Genomic DNA, 5,279 nt, shown 5'->3' on the forward strand with positions numbered 1-5,279 from the left:
TCACCACAATGCTAGACTATGGAACTCCCTTCAACAAACACTCCCTCAGATCGTCTTCCCCCCCCCTCCCTTGCCCTTATAACTCCTGCTTAATTTAAAAATAAAAAAACATGATCTGGTGCACAAATAGAAATAGCAAAACAACACCGCGTGACATTAACAGAATCATTATATGAGACGACGTTTCGGCCAACGACTCTTCTCAACAGCGACATAAACCAATTCAAGAAACACGTTAGCTGATCGATGAGAAACACGTCCGTACCTCGTTATCTATTACAACTTTGATAGCAGTGCTGTTTGTTGCTGGACGTTTGACGTTCTAGGCCACAAGGCGCTGCGCTCGGCAACTGCGTAAAAAAAAAGAAAAATAAATCCACGCTGATAAAAAAAGAAGAGGCTTTCACCCTTTCCAGCAATAATAAAATAAATCCAGGTGTTAAAATGTTGAAACACCAAATAGACACCTGTTACCAGAAGACATCATCGAGTCTGCATGAACCACACATTACGCTTGTGGGTAAGACAAGCAAACAAAACGTGCAATCTTGATTTGAAGCTTTCGTGACTGCAGGAATCGATACTCTTTGGTTCTTTCGGTAAAGTCACGTAGGTAGAAAGATGAAATAAAACTTAATATATCACGACGTTTCGATCGCAAAACAAGCGGTCGAAAAAAACGTCGTGGTATATTATTTTGAATTTCATTATATTTTTCTACCTACGTAACTTTACCGAAACAGTCAAAGAAAACGTGCTTTATGTTTCGTTGGGTGCAATTGTGAACAATAGCCACATCAGACATTCGTACATGGAATCGACATAATCGTTGCTTCACTGCAGCTCAAAGAGCAACTGAGAGTAGGATTCATAGGTCATGGGTTTGTTGACCCCTTGACCCCAGGCCAACTTCAGCAGTGTGGTGGAGGTAATACGCGATATCATGACCTGATCTGGAAGCATCCGAAGACTCATAACAGATCATGCTCAGGCATGAGCCACTCGGTCAAAGGTGGGGTGACCATCGTTGTTGATATACCCCCACAAATGTATGCACTGTCCTGTTTTGTCTTCTTGGTTCTTTCGGTAAAGTCACGTAGAAGGGAAATAATAAAATAATAAAAATAAAACATCATAAAATAATTCTCACGACGTTTGTCTTTCCGACAGGCCTGTTCTTCACCTGAGGACGGCTGCTTGCGTTGTGGCCGAAACGTCGTGAGAATTATTTTATTGGTTTATTTTTTATTATTTTATTATTTCCCTTCTACGTGACTTTACCGAAAGAACCAAGAAGATGAATCTCTGCAGTCACGAAAGCTTTAAATCGAAATTTGTCCTGTTTTGGTTGATTTCGCTCCGATGTTTATTTTGATTGCTTCTCTCAGTACTTGGTTGACCCTTGCTCTGGTTTTAATTTTTGCCTCGTTGTTGCCCATTCGATTGACTCCATTCCATTACGTTCGTCGTGTCGATGACGCCTAATCTGTGGAGCAACTCACTCGCGTCCCGGTTTAGCGAATAGCGTGACCGGCGTGGTTGTGGAATTCCCGACGTCCACATGTCGCCAATAATAGTGTAATGGGTTCCGGAGACACTTGTAGAGGTAACTTCTTTATTACAATACAACACTCCAACAGTCCTGATACTCTGTTACAGCCTAGGTACACAGCCTAGGTACACAGCCTAGATACAAAGCCTAGATACACTACTCTGGCTACGCTCTGGGGTCCTCCGGCTACAATTACCCTAGGGGAGGCTAATCTGACCCGACCCAGCCAAGGTGCGGGTCTGGACTCTGGCTTCCTCGGAACTCGCCCTTACAAGGACGTAGAGCCGGGAGTCCCAGAGTCCCACCACTGGCCCTCACAGCGTCCCGGCCCTTACAAGGACAAGCAGGACGAGGGGGTCCAGGGTCCTACTCTGGCTGGTCTTGGGTCTTGAGCTCCAACTGTCCCCGATCGGCCAGGGAGCTGCCCTTTTATGCCTCGTCCCCAACGAGGGGTGGGGTTGTGTGCGCCCCCAGATATCCCACAGAGCACACACAGCCCCCCCCCCCCCCCCCCCCGTTGGTGGCGCCAAGGGACTTAACTGGCTGGGGTGCCTGGGATCCTAGCGCCTGGCGCCAAGGCTTATCTGCCTAGGATCCCAAAGCCCCCAGCAGCCCCTCCCTTCGTATGGCACTACAATAGTATGCTCAGCTACCGTTACTGAACACCAGAGATCAGTGGTCGTAGCAACAATATTACCGGCTCAGAGGGTGCGGCAATCGATCAAGTAGGCAGTGCCGGATTATCCTCGTTGCAAAAGTAGCTCCATATGCTACAGGCCCCACACTTTCAAGGGCCCTACGCTAAACGCTTTCAAGCTATAAATTCCGGTTCAGTGATTCTGCACTTGCTCGATTACTATAGTACTATACTGCCTTCAACTTTTATGAACGACTGGGTGTTTAAGGTTAGCGATTTGTCGTATTATCTCGCTGTTTAGCAAGTGAAAAAATACAACTAATCCGACACTGCAGGTAGGGCCCCAATATTTGATTCATCTTGCACGGTCCTCTTGCCTCACCACATCATCGTTACGCTCACGGTCTCGAACATTTAACGCTGTAGGGGCGCTCAGTCTTCGCAAAATAATTGTTGTTGTTCTTTTACACCGTTATTGAAAATTATCTCATGGTGGTTGTTAAGGCTGGGGGGGGGTGCAAGCCACCCACTACCCCCACGCTAGTTACGCTACTGCCGGAGATATATTGCTCCAGATTTCCTGTATCGCGGATAGAATTTCCGTATCCCTAGATTGTCACCTGGTCACAAATGATAGCTCAACGAAGTGGTTTATTATTTGTAATTAAATTTCCTTTTCCAAATGTTGTAATTTTTCCATGGTTAGGAAGTATTTGTAATATTGGTCCTTGAGCCAATTGACCCAATGAATGATCGGTACCACCCAAAGTGGCAAAAGCTAAAGATTGTATTCCTGGAGCATTTTACCTCCAGATCACAAAGATGTACGATAGCAATGTCACCGTGTAGATGGAGTGTAATAGCGCCGGCTGGTGCCCAGCAGCGGAAACTGCGGTGGACAAACAGTACACACGCCGGTGAGCATATACACGGAGTCTGTGTCGGCAGGGCGGAGGAACTGGGGCAAGGGTCATGGAAGACCCCATCTGGACGCCCCTGGAACCTGCTAGTGGGTTCGAGAAGAGAGGTGCGGCCAGGACGGAGGCAGGCCGCGCAGGGAAGCATAAAAGGAGCTGAGAGCGGGAGCTCAGGGCTGCCGGTTTGGGGAGTGGACTCGCCTCGTCGTCGCTGTCGTCTTTCCGCCTTCGTCGCTGCCGTCTTCGCGAGATATTGCGCGGCCGGATAGTTGTTGGCTGCCCCGGTCAGCGCCATCAGTGTTACATAGTCAGGGTTGTGTTAGGCTAGGCTAGACAATCAAGGAGAGTGTATGGGTGAACCGGTGAAGTGTGAAGGTGTTGAATAAAGCAGGTGCCTCCTGGAAACCCTTGTCTCCAAATCGCTGACACTGCAAATGTATGTTGAACTTTTTTCGCACGGTACGTAGCCAACCATGCTAATTGGAGGTGTGGGAGGACAATAAACTAAACACAAAAGGCAGCTCAAACGACATAAGTTTTCAATCTGGATGATTTGAAAGTGCATATCTCCAGTGGTTTCCTGTCGGAAGAGCGTTCCAGACGGCCGCAGAAGCACATTTGAAAGTGCACGATGCTGTGGTCGTCTTTACTCGATGGTAAGTCAAAGCCGCTGCGAGGATGACTGGAATTTGCGTGATGGTTTATGCTTCGTGAAGAGATCAGCAAAGTGTTGTGGTTCATTTCTAGCAAGCACTTTGGGTGTAATGAGTGCAACCTTAATAACGTATTCGTTCAGCAACCGGAAGAACACGAGGAATGTCACACTGCAAGATGCCTCTGCAGTGAAAAACGGTGATAAGGTGTGAAAAGATGCTAAAACATACCATCTTCTAGCCATGTATTCAGAGGGTCTCAGCTCCTGGCGAAGGACGGACAGCTGTGCGCCAGTATTTGGCCTCTCTGAAACGTGGAGCCACTTCCACACATCTTTAATCACCTCCGGCCAGGATTTTCCACTCTGCAGAGGCGTCTTGCAGTTGTAATGCGGGCGTAAACGGCCTCGCGGATATGACGTCACGGGGGGAGGGGTTAGGTCACGTGGGAGAGAGGGGTAAGCTCTTAAGGGAGAGAACCGGAAGAGACGGGAGGAGAGTATGGGAATAGAAACAGAGTGAGGCCACGCAGGGCAGAGGGTGGAGAGTGGCGAGATCGCCACGCGGTGAGACTCGGCACCGTCGGCCAGCGGTGACCGGGCACGGGTGGAACGGAGAGCAGCGGTGGAGCTGCCGCGAGAGCAGCTGAAAGACTGCACGAGGAAGCCTGCAGCGGAGCTGCAGCGGAGTGGGGAAAGGCTACGGGAGCGACGGCAGCTGTCGAGCTGCCAAGCGTGGAGGCTCTGAGCGAGGGCCGTGTGGGACAAGTTGTAAGAACCCAAATAAAGGACAACGGAGACAGACACAGTGAAAGAGTCCTTTATTACACAGTGATACTTTTTCATCGTAGATATAATTTGCCACAGATGGTAGCAGTGGCACTCATCACTGTGCGACCACGGCAACCCAGGCTTTCATAAGCGCGAAGATGGCTATTACGATTCCGTCACTATTCATATGCCAATTTAAAAACTGGACATTTTTTAAAATTCGTATCAGGCCCCGTGGTGTGTAGTGCAGTCTTCAACTCGTATCTATCTGGCTTCTCTATTTATCTACTATGATGAAGGGGCATTGTCCCAAACGTTGCCTATCGTATATATATTTTGCTAGTAAGTGGTAGAGAATTGTTGAATGTTCTTTGGCAAATACGTATTACTGTAACATGTGGTGTTACAATGAGACACAAAGATAAAGATCCCCCGTATAGCCTTAACAGACTGTAGGGGCAAGTGTTGTTAGCGAGCACCTATGAAGGCCGGAACGGTACACGAGGGGGTGGGTGGCCAGCACCACGCCCGACCGCCTTTGTCTCCCTAGCGGCGATGTTTACACACCGCACTAGGTACTCATTTGAGGCTAAGTCGACCTAGGGGAGGCCCAGGACCGGTTCAGATGATCGTCAGTGGTGTTTGCCGTGAGCGGGAATCGAACCCAGGTCGCCAAGTTCGTAGTGCAGCGCGCTAACCGCTACACTACCGCTCCCCACACAATGAGACACAGACACACACACACGGTAA

The sequence above is a fragment of the Lampetra planeri genome, chromosome 23, assembly GCF_965212315.1.
Source record: "Lampetra planeri chromosome 23, kcLamPlan1.2.h2, whole genome shotgun sequence".
In the NCBI taxonomy this organism is placed as follows: Eukaryota; Metazoa; Chordata; class Hyperoartia; order Petromyzontiformes; family Petromyzontidae; genus Lampetra; species Lampetra planeri.